Source organism: Zalophus californianus, chromosome 11 (assembly GCF_009762305.2).
Source record: "Zalophus californianus isolate mZalCal1 chromosome 11, mZalCal1.pri.v2, whole genome shotgun sequence".
NCBI classification, from domain to species: domain Eukaryota; kingdom Metazoa; phylum Chordata; class Mammalia; order Carnivora; family Otariidae; genus Zalophus; species Zalophus californianus.
The window spans coordinates 71,268,049-71,292,998 of NC_045605.1; the positions used below are offsets into that span (position 1 = coordinate 71,268,049).

Below are 24,950 nucleotides of genomic sequence, written 5' to 3' on the forward strand. Positions count from 1 at the left end.
TAAATATTAACCCAAGAGAAAGAAAGCTTATATCTACCCAAAGATAATGTCCAAAGTAGCTTCATTTGTAACAAGCAAAAATTAGAAAGAATCTGAATGTATAATCAAATTGTGGTATATCCATACAATGAAATACTACTCAGCAATTTAAAAAATAAGTTATTGACATGCACAAGACAAGTGAATCTCAAAATAATTATGCTGAATGAAATAAGCTAGACAAAAAAGAATACATAATATATCATTCCATTCACATAAAATTTTTTTAAATGCAAACTAATCTACAGTGACAGCAGATCGATGATTGTCTAGGTGTAAAGTTGGGGAAAATCAAGGAGGGGAAGGAGTGAGGGACTGTGAAGAGACATTAAGAAAGAAACTGTTAGGAGTGATGGATATGCAAATTATCTTGATTGCAGAAATGGCTTCACTGGTGTATACTTACATCAAAACTTATCAAATTGTATACTTCAAATATATGCAGTTTATTATATGTCAATTATACCTCAATAAAGCTGTAAAAAAAAATGCAGCAGGTAAGATTCTCACTTCACGGTGAGGAAGTTAAGGCTCCAAGAGGTTATACAATTTGCCTAAGATCACAGCTAGTACACAATAGTACCCAGGGGTGGCAGGGATTCCATACCATATATTTCAGAACTAATATGAAACATCTAATATAATTCTGATGCATGAAAGGCACTCAAAAGTTGTTCGGGGGTTTTAAAGTATTAGAGGCATATAAAAAGCCTAAGATGTGAAAAAGCAATGTATTTTAACTTTCCCAAAGGATATTTAATTTTTTATCACTTAAAATTTCTATTGTGTACTTATTGATAGGATATTTAAATTACTAAAGAAGATTTTTTTAACCTAAAATATTTTAATTGATAGAATATATGACAGAGTTTCTGTAATGACCTCAAAAATATTTTATGGGAACCTGTTATGCACCACATAATATGCACTATTTGTAGGCCCAAGTGAGACAGATTTTTAAGTCATACATAGGTAATGAAAGAGCACCCTTTGATGAAGCAATGGCAAGGGGCTCAGTGTGTCAGGAGGCTAAGGTGCATATACAGTTGAATGGAAGACAGAGATGACCAGAAACTCTAGGTCTCTAAAAAAGGAACAGTGTCCATGTTCCTTCCACCAATTACAAGGTTCCTGCCATGAAGAAGGAATAATGGCCAAAGAATTTCCTGGAGGAACTGTTAGGTTTTGTTTGTGTCAGTCACTTTTTTGCTCTTCTTTTTTATATATGTATATTTCATTTCCTCCCACAAATAGCTTAAAATTCCTAAGGACAAAATCTTCCTTTTCCATTTTAAATTCCACTTGATGTCCAAAGAGTCCTGAATTCATATTCTTATTGAGGGAATGAATAAATGAATGAATGCATATTACTGTTACTCTGAATGATAAAGTAATGAGAATGACAAGGATCATTTATGAAATCAACTTGACTTTATCCCATTCTCTTGAAAAAGTCTATTTTTTCTTAATTTTTATTCCCATAAGTATTTTCTTGCTCATGAGTATACTACTTTCCTGCACTATTTCCTCCTCCTTTGAAAGAGACAAGTAGAGAGGGCATATATCCTAAGTATAATATGTGCTGCAACTACACCTTCTGTGGAGAAGGACAAAAAATACAGCAATATAACCAGAGAGTCCTAGTCATCACTTTGTCTGAGAAAATTTTAAAAATAACCAAATTCTGTGCACCTGTTTTATTCCATGTACTAACCCCTGATAGGAATGCCATAATCTCAAGCATAGTTACTCTTCTCACTCACAGTATCCAAATTTTACCTTACCCTTCTGAATTCAAGGCCCTGCCTGGTGCATTTTAACCCTTGGTGTTAATGTATTTTGTGTTTATGTTATGCCTTTAAATCCTCAAAATAATTTTTTCTGTTTTTTTCATTATGTTCATTTAGCCAGCATATAGTACATCATTAGTTTTTGATGTAGTGTTCAAAGGTTCATTAGTTGCATATGACACCCAGTGCTCATCACAACATGTGCTCTCCTTAATACCCATCACCCAGTTACCCCATCCTCCCACCCCCCTCCCTTCTGTAACCCTCAGTTTGTTTCCCAGAGTCCAGAGTCTCTCATGGTTAAAAATAATTTTAAGTATATTCTCATTCCTTTGAAAACACATCTTCCTCCTTACCTCCATGGAAAGAAAAAATATTCCGAATTTTCGCTGGGGATCTAACCAATGAGACAGCAAGGGATTTGAGCATTCACAAGAGATAATTAGCATGATCATTTCCTTCTCCTTTTTCAATAACTCAATACTGTGATGAGTGACAGGAACAGGGAAAGCAATAGGAGTCATTTTGACTCATACTCTTTACCACATATAATCTGACCAGGCCCATTGATCCCACATTGGCAAGTCTCTTCTTCTGGTTCCCCAAATACCCACCTTTTACCTCCTGCCTAAACTATTGCAATAGCCCTCACAAGCTGTTTCTCTAGTTCAAGTCTTTCTTCCCTCTAATCAACTCTACAAACTGCTGGTTGAACTACTTTTTTAAAAGCAAAGCTCTTGCCATACCACCAGACTATTTGGTTGTGATGGCCCTCTAAAATTCACCAAATGCCTTAACCTAGCCTCATAGGCCACAATGGTATGATCACACTAAATTTTCTAGCTTATACATACCATATACCTCAGTCAAACTGGACATCTCATTGTTCCCTATCTCATAGTTTCCTGTTACCATTTGTCTATTCCATACCCATCCCTTGTGATATCTTCTCACTAACAGGATGCTCCTCTCTTCATCCCCTATTCCACTGACAAAATTCTACTCAAGTGTCAAAGATCATCAGAGTCTACTTCCTAGAGTCCTTCTTCTTAAAGGAATGTATCTTTAATTCTTTTGAACTGCCCCCCCAGAGTACTATTTTTTTACTTTATTAAGGCACTTAACATATTCTGCATAGAGAATTACATCTCAACTCTGCAATAATCAATGTAACTTAATTAACATTTATTAATCCCTCCTTTGAGCCATGCACTGAGACACTAGGTACACAAAAAGGAATAACAGGGTTTAATAATTATGTCTAGATTCTAAGGTTCTTGATGACAGGAGTTTTGTGCACTTTTATTTATTTCCAATACAGCATTTAATGTTCTGCTTTGAATATAATCAGTACTCAGTATATATTTGTGGAGTTGAATTAATTTCCCATAGATACTAAGCACTCTCCTGGGAAGTAAGTATTTGCTATCAGAAAAAAAAGGGATTTTCTGTAACTGGGAAAACAATCACATCTTTAAATAGTTTTCAAAGGGCAAGTTGAAAGTCAGATTGACCATTGATTATGCCATCCAATGTGAAGACTATAATGGGTCAGATCCCTCCTCACTAAGATACTAACTTCCAAGTAGGACAGGCTGCTTCAAATGAAAAATTCCCATATGATCAGAGCTTCCAAGATCAGTTTGGTCTAGTAAAGATGATTATTGCTTTATATCATAGAAATCTTGTACTTGTTTCTTGTACTCTCCTAGGAGTTTATATAGGACAATTTAAGTTGATATCAATATTTAAATATGTATATATCTGGGAGATACACACTTCTTGTTTGACCTAGCCACATCTTCACACCCCTAAAATGTATGCTTTCAAGGCTAAACATAGCATTTCTGAAAGCCTAGATACAATGACACCTTTCGGCACTATGAGATTGGGCAATCCTTAAGTTTACTCTCAATATGTTTATGTTACCTCCCTTTCTGGGAAATAGAATGGAAAGACACAGTAAGGCTATTTTAAAAGATGGAAGCAGAGATAGAAGGAAATGAAAATGGTCAATAGCATTATTCAAAAACCAATATTAAAACAAAAAACTTCTTGACAGTGATACTTATATTAACAAGAAAAAATTCAAGCAGCAAAAATGAGGTAAAGAGAAGGAGCTCACTGCTCAATGACCAAACCAAGCTCCAGCAACTAGTACCTGCCAGGATAAGAGCTCCTTGGGTGAGCCCAGCTCCTCCCATGGGCTCTCTCCAAACAGAGTGGCACACCTCTCCTCCAGGAAAAAACTCAGCAGGGCATAAGTCACTCTGCCTATTACTGAAAGTCAATTTAGCAGCACAAAGATCTAAATTAAGGGACAGTCTTAGAGAAGGAAAGAGTAATGCACTCTCTTTGTGTAGGAGGAGCAGGAACCCAAAAATCTAGAACATGAAATTTATATTTCTGAAGAGAACGATTAGCATAAAATGGTTGCAATATTCCAACAGTATGAGAAAAAGACAGTACAGGCCTTTTTCATGGCATTTAGGCTCAGAGTAAGACGTAAGAATTCTCAAACTACAATGTAAACAGATTTGAGATACTCTGCAACAGCTGAACCTATGAAAATTTTATCAGATAAGTTCATAATCAAGGATATTCAAGGGGCGCCTGGGTGGTTCAGTCAGCTAAATGTCTGACTCTTGATCTCAGCTCAGGTCTTAATCTCGGTGTCATGTGCTCAAGTCCCACATTGGGTTCCATGCTGGGTATTAAAAAAAAAAAAGAATATTCTAAATAAAATGAACCCCTGCTGGTGTTCTAGAGTAGAAAGAGATGTGTTCTGAAGTCAGAAGGACTGTGTTTGAATCCCACCTCTGCCTTTTTCTTCCTTGCATTCCTTCCTTCTTCCTTCCATTATCTTTATTTTTTGTTCAGTTGTTCATGCATTCAACAAATATCTACTGGGAAATTACTGTGTCGGGCACTGTGATAGAAACTGGGTATACAGGTTTGAACAAAGTAATCATAGTCTTAGCCCCAACAGAACTTTTAATCTAGTGAAGAAAATAGACATTAAATAAACACAAATGTATGATATTTATTAATCATTTTAAGTGCTATGAAAGCAAAAAAGGAATCAGAATTTAGAGAAAATAACTGGGGACTTGGAAGAGGGAGGAAACTATCTTTTAAGATCATTGGAAGGATTAAAAATAACAACATAAAAGTGCCTTGCACAATGTCCAAAACATACAGGTGCTCAACATAAGCAACAGCTGCTTTTTGTTAACTTCTCTCTGCCAAATATAGACCCACTCCTCTCCTGCCACAGACACTGGGAAGTGTTAAAGCGCTGGTCTGGCCAGCAATGTTGTGGGAGAGTGGCAGCTTGTTCCCTCTTAAACACTTCAGATTGCTGCACAGCTTGTTGTTCTATCAGTTTTCTATATAATCATAATCTTAACCAATCCACAACTTTGTTTCAGGCATATCTGGGTTTCATTTCCTGCTTAGTATCCTTGAGATCATTTATAAATTTTATCCTATTGGTTACATGGGATATTTAACCCTCAGTCAAACTAATTCTCAAGAAACAACCAACATCAAACACTGAGACAAATTCATTCTATGTGGAAGACTTGCTTGAAAAACACAACTAAGGACTGCCTTCAAGGTTGTAAGTATATGGCTGAATAGAATATTTCATTGTATGAAGTCTTTCTGAAAACTTAAAAATTATCTTTTTGAGCATGATTAATCCTCTATCTTGTTCTTCGAAAGCAAACATTCAACAAGCCTTAAAATTTGACAAATCTTAATTCAGGTTTAGTATGCTGCTAGATCAATAAAGATTATCATCTCTTTTCCATTATCTTAACTTTATCACCTCACAACAGTAAAACTAATTCCAACAGTTTTCCAGTCTCTTTGATTGTACAAAATGAGCAAGAGTACCCTTAGTTCATATAAGTAACCTAATAGGGATTCTTCAGTCCTTAATCAAAAAGGTGACCCTGCCTACAATTTAATGGACATGCGTTAGGTACTGTCTTACAACTTTGCAAGCAGCATACAGGCTAATTGAAAACTATCTCTAAATGAAAGAAAGAAAGAAAGGACAAAAGGGAAGGAAGAAAGGAAGGAAGGAAGGAAGGAAGGAAGGAAGGAAGGAAGGAAGGAAGGAAATATTCATTACTTTAAAAGTCACTTTACAGAAATGTGATTCCAAAAAACTTCCTAACCTCTAAGACTAAAAACATCATATAACATATTTGAAACCTGATTCACATGATTCTTTGTTCTAGAAGATACAAGGATGTTTCTTGGTAATAGTTACAATGAGACACTTCTAAAGATCTCCCATATAAAATTTTAGAGTGTGATACATATACGATTATTTTCATATATATCAATCTTTCCCCCAAATAAAGCAAAATTATTGTCATTGGTTTTTCTACTGAGGGGTTACCCATTTCCCAAAATTCCTACAGCTGTTCTTAAAATTCACTGAATTGAAATCAATAAAATTAAACAAATTAGAGAGGGAAATGATAGAACTCTTTTTAAGTTACTACTGTCATCCAAATAAGTATTTCCACATCTTAAATAACAATCCTCAAATCCATTTTATGATTTTACAAAAATCTCCTGTTTCAGTAATCTTGTTTCATTAATTTCTCTCCCTTTTGTCTCCTCTGTTCAATTACTGCAGTGAAACTGGAGGGACAGGTATTTCTTCCATTTATTCAACCACATCTTCTCAAAAAGCTCCAGGTGCTCAAAGTTTTCTTATATTCAGCTCTTTTATTTACACCCACATTTTTCATGCCTTACATTGTCAGCCTTCCCCCAGATATTGACTTTCAATTTCTATCTGTTCCGTGACTGCGAGTCCAGGGAAAAACTCCCTGTAACTAGTCACAAAATCAATAGTGCCTTCTACAAATGGCCACTACCAGAAAGCCCAGAATGTTTCCATCCCTTAAGCCTGTCAACTATTCATTAAGTGTATACTTCCTACTATATCAAATATCAAATTATGTGTGACCAATCTCACCTCAAAACAACCCATTCTAGCTGGTGATGCTACATGTATGTAGCCATGGAAGAAAATAATATTTATAGAAGGAATATATATATGTATATATATATATATATCTGTATTCTGCACTTTGTTAAATGAAACTCAGACTGCTAGTGGCAATAACTAAAATCAAGCCATAGGCTTATCAGCCTGCCATAGCTTTAAGGAAAAAAAAAAAAGAACCTATATTCCACCTAATGTAGGCAGCTACGGGGGTGCAGACTTAGATTTCAATAATGTTATTGCTTAATTATCTGTTATGCCTGGGTCAAAAAGGGAAAAATTATAATTAACTGCCAAACATACCTTTTTGTTGTGCTTATAGGTTCCAAAGATATAAAAGAGCCCAAAGGCGAAATAAAAATAGAAAATCTGCTTTTATTAATGAACTCATTCACTTTAAGTTTATATGAAACTGTATGAGCTGAAAAGAGGTAAGTCCACTACAGTTTGTATCCAAAGAAAACTCCACCCACATAAACTCTCTAGCAACATATCAAGTTTTAAGCCCTTAGGTTAGAAACCATCTTTTCTTCTCTTGTAAGCACTGTGCCAAGCCCTTAGTGCTAAGCAAATAATAATAATAAAAAGCATTACATCACATGGACAAACTTTTTTGACTGATTAAACATTAAGGATAGGTCTCTTTTGCCAGTCATCTATGGAAGGTGAGGCTTTGGAAATTAATCTTTTTACACTATAACTGCCTTGCATCTTTGAAAAACTCCAATAAGATATATGTAGGTGCTATATATATATATGAGAGAGAGAGGTGGGGGAAGGAGGAAGGGAGGGAAATAGAGAGAGGGAGAGAATGCAAAAAATATTTTTATCTTTACTAGCAATATTTAACTCACATTTTCTGGTTGGAACTGGTAAAAATTTGGTGAAATGATAAGCATTTATATCCATACTCCAAGATGACATGAAATATGTACTTCAGATAAGACTATAGGCTGAGAGTGATGTGTAGAGACAAGTATACAACAAAATGAACTAGATTTTGTTGATTATTCAATCTTTATAAACTGAATAGCTACTAAATTATTTCTTTCTAAATGCTTAAGTAAATCAGTGGCTTAACTGTTAACTGAAGTATAGACATTATATTACATATATTATATATATGTTCTATATTACATATATAATTATTGATCATTATATGATAAAATAATGGTTAACTGTGCATAATTACTGCATTTACTGACACTCCCTCACAACCTTAATCTGAGACCATCACCCAGTTCAAATTATGGCTTTATTTCCCCTTCTCTATATACATTTAATTCATTTAAATATTAATGAAAGTTACGTAAGAATACTGGAAGATGATTAAGCCTATCTTCTTGGTTAAAAACAAGTTCAGAAAACAGCTTCTTGGGGAAATATTCAAATTTATTAGCTGCTCTTAGCAAACTGCCCTCAAGCCCCACATTGTTTCCAATCTCAAGTTAAGAAGAATTTTTCTCCAACGGGCACTGAATCACTTTTATGTTGACTCTTGTGCTGCTCTACTCCACCTTCAAATGTAGCCAGTAAATTCAGCTTTACTACAGTACTATAAAAATGTGAAAGAACCATAATAGCATCTAAAAAAGAGCTGTTGGCGCTGTATTAGTTTAGAGAAAACCCTAAACTGAATACTAATGCAAAATTTAATGATAGTTTGCCTAGTTGCCAAAAGAGTTACAATAATTATTTTGCCATAATGTGTAAGTTATCTTGAAGGCATCTGAGAATATTACTGTATGAGATTCAGAGTAAGTCCCCAAAGTGTCATTGTTCTCATGGGTTTTTTCCCAGTAGAAATAAAGCATCAACATACTACCTTCACTGTAATGCTGTCCTCTGATTAGAGGATTGCCTTATAAGTGAAGAAACATTATAAAGAGATCACTTTACATCCTTAGTAAGTCAGTTTCTTTGATTGATATCCAACATGGATCTACACCAAATTCCACTTAACAGTGAATATCATGATTATAAGGTTCCGGTAAAACATTTAAACAGAATCAATAGTTTTCCTTCCCTTTTCTTTTATAACCACGACCAAATTTTTAGACTTGAAAAGTAAACCAAGATCAAATTTAGACATGTTGTTTGAAATTAGCAAAGATGAAACACTTCACTGCCAGACAAAAGCCCTGATTTTAAGAGTAGATTTTTGCCTTCCCTGAAATGCCTAGCTCAGGCAGTGTATTTTTATGCCTGCAGATATTGGCATGTTTCACATTTGAGATTATGACACACCAACTTATTTTGAAATTTTTTAAATCTTCCACTGCGCATGTTTCAAGTGCTTCATGACTATCACTGATAATTGAGCAATTAACTTGGAATTACCAAATGTGCTGTGATGGCACAATATGTAGTAAGCAACATGAAAGAATAAAGAACAGAGGAACTTAGCACAGTGAATAAAAGTAATAAAGGGTAAAATAGGCCATCATCCTAATAATAATACTGAGTAAGTTTTAATGGTCCCAGGTCTCAGTGGTTTAATGGTGCCAGTAAAATGGTTTAATGAAACAAGTCCAGAGTATTACAAACTTTTTAGAGCAGTTTGTTCTGGTTCTACTAAAAGGAGGCTTCTTTCTAACTGGCCTTGTGTAATATTCAGAGATTGGTCCAAAAAGTAAGACAACGAGCACAAAACAATTAGGTTAAAAATCCTGACAGGCAAATTCTTAAGAAATACAAGCTTGCAAAAAATAGATGTAAGATCTTCTTTTTGTAAGAGAGACAAAGCAAAAACTCTAGGGCTAAAGATGACCTCAAGAAGTCATCCAGCTATTGTGAACATATTTGCAAATCAAAAATTAAGATACATGGCTTGACATCAAGAGGGAAGGATGAAATCCAGCTATATTAGGAAAAATAGAATGCCTCTTCACTGTTCATCCCATCAAGGTCTCTAATACTGGGCTTTTCTGGCTAAAACCATAGCGTGACTGTAAAGAGTAGCTTTTTAGTGCTTAAATATAGCCAGTGAAGCAAATTCCATAAACCTAAATCCTACCTTATTTCGGCGGCAGGCCATCTTAAAGGTTTGCAAGAAAAATCAACAATTTAGAAAGAGATTCAAACTACAGCAAATAAAGGACACTATTAAAAACATTTTTTTCCTCAAAATTCCATCAATATTGCTCCAAAACACCGAGAGGAGATTAAAATAGGCCAGGCTGTCCTTTCAGGTATAAATAAATTAGAAACAGAAAGTGAAGAGAGCAGAAAGAACAAGTATCTAAGGGCACTAGTATATAAAATTTAAAAGCTTAAAATGTAATGGATATACACATTCAGATTAGTGAACTGCTTTCAATTAAAGTAGATTTCTGGCCACAGTTCACAAATGTACAGTAGCTGTGTGTATTAATGTAGATACTTCAAATGTCAGTATATCTCTAATTAACATGAGCACACAACTGTAAAACTGAGAAGGCACAATTTTAAATTCCTCACATTCCCAGCATTAATGCTTTCATGGGGCAGCTCCCGTTGTCATGGAAAATGGCATTCAAGCCCTATTTGTGGATTTTCACAGCTCATCTTTTTTATTTACCTGCTCTATGTCAAGATTAGCCTAGAATAATATTTTTTAAAGATAATGCACTTAGACCTACTTGTCCTGAAAATCACAGGCATTCTCACTGAGGGAGCTTTGGTCTGGGTTATGCTCAGTTTGAAACAGAATTTCTTTCCTTTTAAAATACCACAAAGAGATAAATTTGTGATTTTTTGTTTGTTTCCTGAAAATCTACGCAATTCAAAAAATTTCAGCTGAAGCAGGACGTGTAGCAGTTTTGGAATAGGGGGATAGGAAAATGTCAGGGAGGAGCAAATGATCCAGGAACACGAGGAAATTTATTGGTAGAAGGTACTCTACAATCTACTCCCTGACTTACTCTACCTCAACTTTCCAAAAATATTTGTACAGCCACCAAATGGAGACTGAGATGGTGATCAAAAACAACAAAAGAAAGAGAGCTAAAATTCTCTCTGTGACAGGATAGCTTGGTTTTATGGAAAGAGCACTGAATTTATACCATGAATCCCTGTATTTGAGTCCTGCTACTCTGCAAAGATAAGGATAATTCCTATTCACCTAACAGTTTTTATAAAACTCAGCCAATTTAATGTCTGTAAAAGCAAGTGTTATACCAAATTAAGATACTCTTATTATTGCCTCAAGCATGGGGCTAAGCAAAAATCACTTCTTGTGCCAGAGAATAAAATACTTTTGTATCTTTTCAGGGAAAAGGTTGCCATTCAAGACCAGGAACAGAGACAGAATTTTATAAAAGTAAATTCATTATCAAATAATTTAAAAGGCCTAGGTAACTTGAAAAAGCAGGGTATTTAAAGACCTACCTCTGTTTTGTTTCTTTTTTTTTTTAACCAATAATTTATTGCCCTGGTAAAACTGAATGGTCAGAATTACATAATTATTTTTAAATTAGAGATAAAAAATTAAATGTTAGACGTTAACATGCAAAACAAGGTCTTCTTATACAATGCCTACTTTTGAAAAAGACAAGAGAAGTTTTATTTTTTAAAGAGGAAAAAATATGCAATAAGATGCTTTCAGCTTCTGAGAAGATAACATTTTCCTTCCCAGTGTTTTCCTCTCCTGACACAGGTAGTTGATGTGAGTAGGTAAGATTCCAGTCAGTTCTCACACACCCTTGGTGTGGCCCATTCATTATGGATGTGCAAAACAATATCCCACCTTCCTTATCTCACAGACTGGCTTCTGCACACCTTACTAAGAAACCTTCCCATGGCCATGAGGTATAACTTTCTGCCTTAGATCATGTAGCAAATAAGCAGTTCCAGGATGGAAATTAAAGTTCCTAAAAGAAGCCATTGTCACTGATCCCGTTTGCTTGTTCTTAGGCGAGACTAGATAAATATTTCCATTGCTTTAGCTGCCTCATCATTCAGTGTAAGTGGTGGACAGTTTCTGTAATAATTGAAAGGAATGGGAACTCAAGCATTCTGGATGCCATGTTAATTTTATCTGACTTATCTTAGTCATTGAATCCTGCTATGGTCCTTTAATAAGAAGGTTCCACAGTTAGAAGATGGCCCTAACAAAGCTTGAGACCACTAAATTTAGGAACAACAAAGTCCATGCCCTAAACTAACATGGAAATTCTCAAGACTGAAAAACAATTACTTTGGGCCTAAATGATTAGCATGACTTCTGCCTACGTGATCAGACAAAACTGACTAAAAGATTATTTTTTTTACGTTGAACTCCAGAAATAACCATATGAAAACTATAGCCACAGATTCCCTTCTTCGAATTTAGTCTCCCTTTTTGTTAGATCGCTAGAAAAAATCTCAGCTAATTGGATCCCCTCCATTCAAAGCTAGCCTATGTATGTCTGATGGAGGAGGAACACAAAGGAGGAGTAAAGAAATCAGAAAAGAGGGCCTTTGGGTAATGAGAAATGTAAACTATATTTTAACGCTTTAATAAAAGCCATCTTGGTTGAATTGCCAGTAATTATCTTGTATTTGTCATTTTAAAAATGTAGTCATCCTAAAAACTTACTAAAGTAAATGATTGAATGATATGAAAGAAGAGAGAAAGGAGGTAAAAGAAAGGATATAGCAACTAAGATAAGATTTGAACAACTCAAAATTGTTTCCTTTTACTCAGATTTCTAATAGGATAAGCTCAGCTCCTTGGAATTATCCTTTTTCATGAGAGCCCTTCAAAGATACTTTACATTTCTTTCTCCATCTTCTTCAGCTCCTAATCCTCACTATGATACCTTGCACAAATTAAAAGCTTACATTTAATCCAAAGGAGCTATGCAGTTTAATATTTTGTGTTTTACATAAGAATTAAGTCTTCAAATAATAAAACGTGAATTGATAGTTCCAAAAAATAATGTACTTATTCATAAAGCATTAAATATATACAAAATGTATTAAACTATATTAGACATTCTCATCTATTTTTTAAGTTGATTCAAAATGCTTGCCCCAATCAATGCTACTACTAAAAGAAAGATAAAAGTTGATTTTAAATAAATATTCACTGTGCTCTGCTTAAATACTGAATAACTTAAACTCGAATTTATAATGTTGCATTTTTTTAAATACTTTTCCTGGAAGTATATCCTCTAAAACTCCTTTGTAGGAGTACACTAACAGAGGACAATTTTCCTCTGTCTTTGTTGCTATAAAATGTATATGAGCTCCTTAGATTCCAACAATATACACATATAAATATATTTTAAACTCATGTTACTTAAATATGGTCTTATACGTATGCAGACATTTTTAATACCTGCCTCATACTCTAAACTACTTCTATATTAATAAATATATATCAATTTAAAGTACTATAATCGATCATTCAAGTTCATTCCATTTTTCCCTTGAAATGTTCCTCTTTTCTGAGAAAAAAGAATCTTTGTTCTCCCAAATATCATTTAAAATTTAATAGTGTTTTGGGGATGGTGAAGAAAGCAGGAATACCCCCATTTGGATACACATTATACATTCACTAAATAAGCCTTTGGCTCCTTAGTACATAATCTCCTCATGTGCTGACAGCTCTTTGAATTCTGTATCATCTCACGTCTTTCCTATGTGCACAGGCACATAGTACTTTTCAAGTCCAGACAACCAGAAGACTGTAAGAAGTTACCAGGGTAAATTATTCATGTGTATATAGACTAGCCCCTTTAAGGTAATTCATTCCTATAATTGAGCCCCATCTTCAAAAAGTAAGATATTTATTCTTCCAGCTTATTGTAACGGGCCTCGCCATTGTGTTACTTCACTGGAAATCACAATAAACTGGGGCTTTTTTCACCAGCTGGTACTATTTCTATAGTCCTCTTAAGAAAGCACTTACAAAAACCTAATAACACTTAAAGTAACAGAAAAAATAATAAAAATTCACACACAAAAGGAATTAAGAACTTGTTTATAAACTGTAACTGTTTCATTATGCAATGAGAAAAGTAATAAATAAACCAATACTTACAAATACAGACAAATAATCAGCCCCAGCACCCAGAAATCACTGGTAAATTGCCTTTGAATTCATGAAAGTGACCTGAAAGTTAGACAGAAAATGAAATTTAAAAATATAAGTAAATTGCATTTATATGTTTTATTAAAGGAGTATATACATTATGTCTACAAATTATACTAGTTTTAACTCAGGCAGTTGTTCCCATCTATTCTAACAGCTTTTTCCAAGATAATAATAACCAAAAGAGACAAATTATTCCACTGTTCTACCTCTAGGAATACATCTCTGTCCATTATGGTTTAAAAAAAAAAAGTAGTAAAGTAGGTGTTTAAAGTATCAATAAGTAAAAACAAAAGGAAGAAAATAATTTTTAAGGGAATAGAGGCTTACAAGTTACATTTAAAAAACATGTTTAATTTATGTCTGCAAGTTAAAATGAATGCACTTCACAGAAAATATCTTGGATATATCCAACAGGAATATCTTACAGGTAGAATAAAAATGAAAAGATGCACTTTTTGTTCTATTGATGGTATGGAACACATTTAGACACTTAGGCTATATGCAATGCATTCTGTATAAGGCACAATTCAATCCAAAATTCTTTTGCTTGCACACACTTTAGTTCTGGCTGAAGAGGTAACAGATGCAACTCAAACACACAGAGCTAGCCTTGTAAAAAGTTTTAACTAGCACAATGAGTCACTTTATGCCTCTAAATATCTATGGTTTCCTCTCTCCAGAACCCCCATGCATTAGAAGGTAGTTTGGTAGTTTATTTTTATTGTTTGGTCTAAATACAGCACATTTTTAGTTCCATGAAAACAAAGAAACTTTGTTGCAAAGCCCATATTCTTTCCAAAATGTGAGAATGGCTATGAGTAGTGTTCAACTTAAAATAATAATGGAGCTTGAGTTCCTAATTTAGGTCAGAAACTTTCCTAGACTTAGAGATTAGTTTTATTCAATCCACATTTTTTAAATATAGCTAGTAAACATCTAGTTTAGTTAACTAACCTGGCTAGTTACCTAACTAGATTTAAATAAAATTCATTCTGGAAAAATTAATCTTGATCAACATCATTTGTAGGAAACACTATTTCCAACGTTATATTTACATAGCGCAAATGAATTAGGCATCTGAAATTGAGATATGAAATAAAAATCTAACTCAGCCCTTCCCCAGCTCCTATAATATGCTTTTGCCTAAGTGGCCCAGATAACTTTCCAGTCAGGAATTTTTTAAAAAACATTTTATTTATTTATTTGACAGAGAGACACAGTGAGAGAGGGAACACAAGCAAGGGAAGTGGGAGAGGGAGAAGCAGGCTTCCCACCGAGCAGGGAGCCTGATGCAGGGCATGATCCCAGGATCCTGGGATCATGACCTGAGCTGAAGGCAGATGCTTAATGACTGAGCCACCCAGGTCCCCTCCAGTCAGGATTTATAGACAATAAATTCCTGGGCATTTGGACAGTTTTATGTATTGATGCTTAATACACCTATTGGGTTTCTTCACTAGACCTCTTTCTTTTTTTTTTTTTTTTGAAGATTTTATTTATTTATTTGACAGAGAGAAACACAGCGAGAGAGGAAACACAAGCAGGGGGAGTGGGAGAGGGAGGAGCAGGCTTTCCGTGGAGCAGGGAGCTCGATGTGGGGCTCGATCCCAGGACCCTGGGATCATGATCTGAGCCAAAGGCAGACGCTTAATGACCGAGCCACCCAGGCGCCCTGGACCTCCTTCTCTTTGTAAAGAATGGTGCCTCGGGCCTACTTCACTCCAGTTTCACCAGTTTCCAACAATTCTATGATGCCTACTTCCATGGATGCAAGAAGTACAGAAGAGTCTAGCCAGGGAAGGTAACTCTGAATTTATTTTTGGTATAACACCCTTTCTTCCTCAAAGCTTTCTGATGTTTTCAGATCCAGGAGAACAATTTTATCTGGGACACTACATAACACTATGTGGACACACTCTGTGTACTGTTGAAAGCCAGCAAAGAATACTTGTTCTGATATAAGCTATTCTTACATTTTATCCTGCCCTGAGTTGTAAATTATAATTTGAAGTTATCCACAAATTAAATCTATAGCAAAATGCTATATATCCAAAAGCATAAACTCTGGGAGAATCCAATACTTACATTTTATAAAAATAATCACACCTTGTCTTTCTGGCAACTATTCCTTTAAAGGCATGAATTGGAATTATGCAAAATACACAATATATCCCATTCCTTCATTTGCATTTAAATGATGGGGGATAAAATAAAATGCATCCAAAAATATTGGGGCTGACATATATCTCATTTTTTCAATCATTGGACTCTTTAGGAGTTAAGATCTCTAACTCTGGAAATATTTGAAATTTGGAACAAATCAGATTCTAGACATTCAGGGCAAATAATATTCTAATATACATCAATATGAAGTCAATAATTCTCATTTGTCATATCAGTGTAGTCTTACTACATATGTTAAAAGCAACTCTGAATCTCATTATCAACTGTTTTACACTACTGGTGAATTTCAGAACAATTTAAAAAGCATAAGCTTCACACAATAGCCAAACTCTGGAAAGAGCCTAGATGTCCATCAACAGATGAATGGATAAAGAAGATGTGATATGTGTGTGTGTGTGTGTGTGTGTGTGTGTGTGTGTGTACAATGGAATATTATGCAGCCATCAAAAATGAAATCTTGCCATTTGCAACAACATGGATGGAACTAGAGGGTATTATGCTGAGCGAAATAAGTCAATCAGAGAAAGACAATGATCATATGATCTCACTGATATGTGGAATTTGAGAAACAAGGTAGAGGATCATAGGGGAAAAGAGGAAAAAATGAAACAAGACAAAACCAGAGAGGAAGACAAACCATAAGAGACTCTTAATCTCAGGAAACAAACTGAGGGTTGCTGGAGTGGAGGGGGGTGGGAGGGATGGGGTGGCTGGGTGATGGACATTGGGGAGGGTATGTTGGTGAGCACTGCAAATTGTGTAAGACTGATGAATCACAGACCTGTGCCCCTGAAACAAATACTACATTATATGTTAATAAAAATTAATTTAAAAAATAAAAATAAATTAAAAACATAAGCTTCTAAAATCACACAGTTCATTGTTATAAAAAAGAAGACTTTAATGTATTTCCTCCTGCAGACAATTTAGGAATAAACATTTTTTGATGGGAAAAGAGTTAAGAATTAACTCACAAGAATTAACACACAATTTGAAGTAAGTTACTTCTTTAAGAACTAGAAAGTTTAGGCCATTTCCAAAATAAAAGTGACCACTTTGGTCTTGAGGGCAGCACAAACCTAAAAAGATAAAGAAGAAAATGCCAGAGCAAATTACCATCTGTTCTGGAAAATCACAATCTGTTTAGGAGAATGAATCCTCAGAACACCCAATCACCATGGATTGTCCCATTACTCTGTGTGTTCGTTCATTCATTCAGCAAATGATGACCATGGGTGAGAGACTGTACCAGATAATATGAACATGAACATTTTTTTAAATAAGTAAAATCATTATTTTGTAAACCTAAAACTAATACAATATTATATGTAAATTATATCTCAATTGATTGATAGGTAGATAGATAAACTTTTTTTTAAAAGGTCATGGCCTTTCCCCTCAAGGATTCTTAAAACTATCAATAATTCAACCTGGGCCACAGACTATTACATCTGACCTTGGCGGTGACATGGTTCATATTCTCTGTCAAATCTTTTGTACATCCTTAATTTATTAAATAAAAAGTGCATTGTTACAAGCACTTCAATATATATATAAAAAAAGAATACAAAGAGGAAATGTACAAATGAAGAAATACAAATGTCCAATAACACAAAAATGTGTATAATCTACCTAATAATCAAAGAAATATAAATAAAATATTTTCACCTAAAATATTGGCAAAATATTTTATAAACTGGACAAAAACTAGTATTAGTGAGGGTGTGGGGAAAAAAACACTTTCATATACCATTGATGAGATTATAAACTGGGTACAACTTTTCTGAATGGTAATTTGAGAGTTAAGTGTTAAAATTTTTAATGTCAATATCCTTTGAATTTGCAATGCTACTTCCAAAAATTATCCTAAAAAACTAATCACAAAAACTTATATATAAATAAATAATATGTATGTTCATTACAACATTTTTATAACAGCCAAAAATTGGAAATAACCTACTAACCAGATAAGCAAATTATGATACTCTCTATAATCATTAATACATATAATACTATATATAATACATATAATACTACTCTATAATCATTAAAAATTCTGATATAAATGTATATTTATTGATATAAAAAGATGGCCAAAATGTATTATTGAATTTAAAAACTACATGTGTAATAACCAATCAAATTATAGAAAATCAAATATGTGTACACACACACACACACATGCACATGCAAGTTTCACAAAGTAATGTTCAATTTAGCAAAAATGTTAACATTGAGTGAGATATAGGCTTATTTTTACTTCCTTATTCTTATAAGTTGGTGCTATTTAGATTTTTTATACTTAACATGTCTAATTTGTCCACAAACAATAAAGCTATTTCTAAAATTCAGTATATTATCTATTCAAAAGTAGTCCCCCAAATCCAGACTAACTTGCTATTATTCTGGCAGCCAAAGCCAAATACTAATACTAGTTACAAAAAGAAAAACCTCTGAATTACAAGGCAACTTCAAACAAGTCTTTTGACATCAAGTCAAGAAACCATAAACATTTTCACAAAAGCATGTCTCACTCTACCAAAAAAAGGTAATAGATAAAAGTAAATAGCAAATAAAAACACTGCCACCTCCCTGTATAATTACACTTTAAGAGCTTTCAAACTAGATTTTTTAAATCTTGCTTAAAGCTGTCTCTAAGCCACACCCATTTCTTTTTTTATTCCCATCCTTTTTTAATTATTATTATTATTATTTGATTTAGCAAGAAGTTTCAAGCATCAAATGGGTGGTTGGATTAAATGACCTTCCAACTCTGAGAGACAATGATTCTGAGGTATTTTTTTTAAGTACGGAAGTGCTTCCAAAAACACCTGCAACAAAATTTTGTTCACCTTTACATTAAATTATAGCTATTGCATATTTAAAACTCAAGTCAAAGGTGAATTTTTTTTAATATATGGAATCATTGATTTAATAATGTCATACATAATGAGGCACTGAGTTAAAACTCCCTTTCAAGCATTTATTTTCTCAACTAACTTGAGAAGATATCAGTGCCTGATCTTCCATACATCAAAATAAAAATTAGTGGGGGGCTCCCGGGGGGCTCAGTCGGTTAAGCATCTGCCTTTAGATCCGGTCATAGTCTCAGGGTCCTGGGATACAGCCCCAAGTTGGGCTCCCTGCTTAGCAGGGAGTCTGCTTCTCCTTCTCCTTCTGCCTTTTTCCCCACTCCAATGCGCACACTCTCTTTCTCTCTCTCTCTCTCTCTCAAATAAATAAATAAATAAATTTTTAAATAAATAAATATTTGGGAGGCATTAAAAAATATCCTATGTGCCAATTCAAATAAGTTTTCCTGGAGATTTTTTCATTACAACTGCTATTCTCCCCTAAACTGCATCATTTTTTTAAAAATGTAAAATCTTCTTTAATATTATTATCACTTTTGCTGTTTATAGATAGCATTTGTAGGCTAAAGCCATATTTCTTGAACTCCGTAATTCTTATCTTTCCTTTTCTTCTTAATTATACTAAATTATATAGAATTTGAATTAACTATAAAAGTGAAATGTAAAATTCATCTTTCGAAGGAACTGATACCGCGCTAATGCCCAATTTTTTTCAATGCAAATGCTAATAAAGAACATCACAATAGTGATGGAAAATGAGGGTTTAGTTACTGACATTTATATCTTCTAATGCAAAAGTTCAAGAGTATTTCTGAGGTGTCAAGGAGGACAACTTAAAATGCTACCTAGTTTAACACTCTGCTTTCCTGGAACAAGGACTTATTTCCTCAAAGAAAGGAATTTCCCCTTTTCTTAAAGATTTCCAAAGATAGTTATTATTGAAGGCTACTTCTAGTAGCCTATTCATGTATTCTGTGCTGTTCAATCTACATCTTCAATATGATTTCAGTGTTGAGAGCTACAATTTAGAAAGGACATTGACAAGCATTCAGAAGAGAATGGCTAAGAAATCTTACAGGAACCATGTTACATTAGAATGGTTGCATGTTCTAAAGATGGTTAGTTGGAATGAACTTTAGGGACCATCTATCCCAGTGGTTCTCAAACTCTTTGGTCTAAGACTCCTTCACATTTCTAAAAATTATTGAAAATCCCAAAGGGTTATGGTCACATTTATCAATATTTATTATATTAGAAACTAAATCTGAGAGAAAAAATCAGTTATTCCTTTAAAATAAAATAAATTATTAAATAATAATCATTTGATGATGAGCCTATTTCATAGTAACATAAATAACATACTTTTAAAATATAAGCATATTCGCCAAAATAAAAAAAAAATTAGAAGACCGGCATTGTTTTGTATTTTTGCAAATCTCTTAAATGCCTGGTTTAATAAAGACAACTGGATTCTCATAAGTACCTACTGCATTCAGTCCACTGTGATGGTTTGGTGGAATTATGTGGAAAATATCTATCTTCACATAGATACAAAGCTGGAAAGAGGAAGAGTGTTTCAATCACTTTTCCAGATAATTGTAGCTATTCTTTTTTTTTTTCATGTTTTAAATTTTTTTATTGTTATGTTAATCATCATATATTACATCATTAGTTTTTGGTGCAGTGTTCCATGATTCATTGTTTGTTCATAACACCCAGTGCTCCATGCAGAATGTGCCCTCCTCAATACCCATCACCAGGCTAACCCATTCCCCTACCCCCCCCCAGAACCCTCAGTTTGTTTTTCAGAGTCCATCATCTCTCATGGTTCGTCTCCCCCTCTGACATACTCCGCTTCTCTTCCTCTCCTGTTATCTTCTTCTTTTTCTTTTTTTTAAAAATATGTTGCGTTATTTGTTTCAGAAGTACAGATCTGTGATTCAACAGTCTTGCACAGTTCACAGCGCTCACCGTAGCACATACCCTCCCCAATGTCTATCACCCAGCCACCCCATCCCTCCCACCCCCAACCACTCCAAAACACTCAGTTTGTTTCCTGAGATTAAGAATTCCTCATATCAGTGAGGTCATGTGATACATGTCTTTCTCTGATTGACTTATTTCACTCAGCATAACACCCTCCAGTTCCATGCACGTCGTTGCAAATGGCAAGATCTCATTCCTTTTGATGGCTGCATAATATTCCATTGTGTATATATACCACATCTTCTTTATCCATTCATCTGTCGATGGGCATCTTGGCTCTTTCCACAGTTTGGCTATGGTGGACATTGCTGCTATAAACATTGGGGTACACGTACCCATCAAAACCTGACAAGTAATAGTTTCTCAAAGGTTAATTGCAATATGAAATCTGAAAACTGAGTATCAATGAACTTTTTGTATTCTGTTACTTCTAAAACCCACTGATCTTTATTAAATGCATCTTTTACCCCTGCATGATTTTGTAGCCTCATGCATTGGTTCATTTGGAAATATCAGTTCAGTGAGTTGTGCAGATTTCCAAAACATTGACATATTTCATTATTCAATTTTTTAAAAATCACATTTGTTAATATCATCAACAATCTTATCAAAAAAGTTTTTAACTATTGGGAAGTCATCAAGCTCATGATGGTAGATACAAGTTTTCCAAACTATTAATTTTCTCCTGAAAGCTCAAATTTTATTATTGACAGCAATGTCAGCTGCTTTTCTTAAAATGGCCAGCTGGTTCACTTTGTTTATTTTTGGGACTATGTCTGCCAAGCAGCTATCTGAATAACCACTGTGTGTCTTTTGGCCATTCTTTCAAATAAAAATGAGGTTCTAAGAAAAAAAGTAGATAGTTCAGCTTGTAACTCAATCACACATGTGACTTTCCTCAAGAAATGTATACTTCCCATTTCATCACAAAGTGTTAGAAACTATACTCAAGGGGCAAGAATTAATAAAATGGCTAATTTTTCCTGCTTGACCTACAACATTCTTTTTTTATTATTATGTTCAGTTAGCCACTGTATAGTACATCATTAGTTTTTGACGTAGTGTTCAATGATTCATTAGTTACATATAACACACAGTGCACAACACATGCCCTCCTTAATACCCATCACCCTGTTACCCCCTCTCCTTCCCCCCTCCCCCCTGAAACCCTCAGTTTGTTTCCAACGGTCCTTAGTCTCTCATGGTTCATATCCCTCTCTGATTTCTCCCCCTTCAGATTTCCCTCCCTTCCCCTATGGTCCTCCGTGCTATTGCTTATGTTCCACATATGAGTGAAACCATATGATAATTGTCTTTCTCTGCTTGGCTTATTTCGCTTAGCATAATCCCCTCTAGTTCCATCTCTATCAATGCAAATGGTCATCCTTTCTGATGGCTGAATAATATTCCATTGTATCTAGTTTAATATTTTCAAGCCAACAAAGAGGTAGTATCTAGCACAGTGAGTGTAATATGGTAAATGCTGGTTACAGGTTAGTTTATCTTTCTTCTTTGCAAAAGAAAGAACAATACTAGTGGGTGAGAATTAAAATATGGTGGATTTTAGCTCAGTCCAGACAAATCTTTAGAAGCTATGGTATTGGGAAAACTGGACAGCAACATACAGAAGAATCTAACTGGACCACTTTCTCATACCATACACAAAAATAAATTCAAAATGGATGAAAGACCTAAATGTGAGACAGGAAACCATCAAAATCCTGGAGGAGAACACAGGCAGCAACCTCTTTGGCATCGGCAATAGTTTCTTACTAGCCATGTCTCTGGAGGCAAGGGAAACAAAAGAAAAAATGAACTACTGGGATTTCATCAATACAAAAAGCTTCTGCACAGTGAAGGAAACAATCAAAATTAAAAGGCAACTTTCAGAATGAGAGAAGATATTTGCAAATGGCATATCTGATAAAGGGTTAGTATCCAAAATCTATAAAGAACTTATCAAACTCAACACCCAAAAAACAAATAATCCAGTTAAGAAATGGGCAGAAGATATGAACAGACATCTTTCCAAAAAAAACATCCAGATGGCTAACAGACACATGAAAAGATACTCAGTATCACTCATCAACAGGGAAATACAAATCAAAACTACAATGAGATACTATCTCACACCTGTTAGAATGGCTAAAATTAACAACACAGGAAACAACAGATGTTGGTGAGGATGCAGAGAAAGGGGAATCCTCTTATACTGTTGGTGGGAATGCAAACTGGTACAGCCACTCTGGAAAACCGTATGGAGGTTCCTCAAAAAGTTAAAGATAGAACTACCCTATGACCCAGCAATTACATTACTAGTTATTTACCCAAAGGATACAAAAATACTGATTCAAAGGGACACATGCACCCCAATGTTTATAACAGCATTATCAACAATTGCCAAATTATGGAAAGAGCACAAATGTCTATCAACTGATGAATGGATAAAGAAGTTGTATATATATATATATATATATATACATATATATATATATATATACACAATAGAATATTACTTAGACATCAAAAAGAATGAAATCCTGCCATTTGCAATGACGTGGATGGAGCTAGAGTATATTATGCTAAGTGAAATAAGTCAGTCATAGACAAATAGCATATGATTTCACTCAAATGTGGAATTTAAGAAATGAAACAGATGAACATGGGGGGGGAAGAGAGCAGCAAACCATAATACAGACTCTCAACTAGAGAACAAAGTGAGAATTTCTGGAGGGAGGTGGGCAGGGGGATGGGTTAAATAGATGATGGGTATTAAGGAGGGCATATTTGTGATGAGCGCTGGGTGTTACATGATGAATCACTAAATTCTACTCCTGAAACGAATATTACACTATATGTTAACTAGAATTTAAACTTAAAAATTAAACAAAAAAATGAAAGGAAAAGAAAAGCAATGGAATAAGTTGCCTCACTTATTGCTGGAGTTGTCAAAGTGAAAGGTAGGTGACCCTTTGCCGGTGATATTGGAGAAAGAATTCCTACAATGAGACTTAGCTGATTATAATTGCCTAGAAAGCTTTTAGAAAGTTTGAATTTCTGGGCCCTGCTGCAGACTTACTAAATGAGAATCTCCTTGAGTGGGCCTGGAGTCTGCACTTTTTTAAAAGCTCTACAGGTGATTGTTAAAGCCAGCCTTGCTGTAGATGGTATTCAAGAACTACTACGCCAGTTCTCCTCTAAAAGTCCCTACCACTCCAAGATTTTACAATTTTACATTTTATCCACTTTAATTTAACATTTCCTAAGCCTACTTTAACACATTGTAAATGGTCAGATTAAGATATTTCTGGGTCAGAAGAAGAGAAATTAATGTTGCATTTTCTAGGCCCACCAGTTCACCTCTACCAACATGTGCAGCAGAATAGATAATCAGAGGTAAAATTGCCTAAGTTTGACATGTTTTCACAACTGCCAACAGTTTACTGCTCTCCTGAAATAACAATTCAAGAAGATCTATCTGTGAACAAGGATAGTCAGTATAAAAATTATGTCTACATGAAAAATGAATGAGATTATTTAGAAGTGTGCATGTCTTATACTTTACAAAAGCAGCTTACTGCTATGAACCAAGACAAAAATATAGACCACAAACTTCCAAAACCTATTTACAGAATCACCGTGTAACTTAATCCCCAAAACTCTTGTATTTTGAAGTCTTGACTATAAAAAAATTCATAAACACAACATAAGGCAGCAAGGTCACTTGACCAGAATCAAACAAAAAATAAGCAGTGGGCCAAAAAGACATTCAGAATATATTTTAGAACTTTTCACTTAGTAAACTTGTTCTCTTTAATGTCTTCTTTCACATCCCATGTTTTTCTTAGCAAAATATCCTTCTTGGAAATAATACATATTATTGCATTCTTTAATATATCTTTTTTTTTTCTTGTGGCCTGTCTAGTTTCAGACATACATGGTATCAGTTTAATAACAGAAGTCAGAGAAAGACTTGTGTGAGTAGG

At 34.4% G+C, this 24,950-nt stretch overlaps 1 protein-coding gene across 4 annotated transcripts in view; it reads right to left on the reverse strand.

Annotated features, from left to right (window-relative positions):
• SOX6 (SRY-box transcription factor 6) overlaps positions 1 to 24,950 on the reverse strand; it is a 652,457-nt gene that overhangs the window by 476,206 nt on the left and 151,301 nt on the right. For all 4 annotated transcript variants that reach the window (XM_027580197.2, XM_027580203.2, XM_027580196.2 and 1 more), the window contains one exon: positions 13,868 to 13,939. The gene's annotated coding sequence lies outside the window, so the exon portion shown is untranslated. The remainder of the gene's footprint in view (positions 1 to 13,867; positions 13,940 to 24,950) is intronic.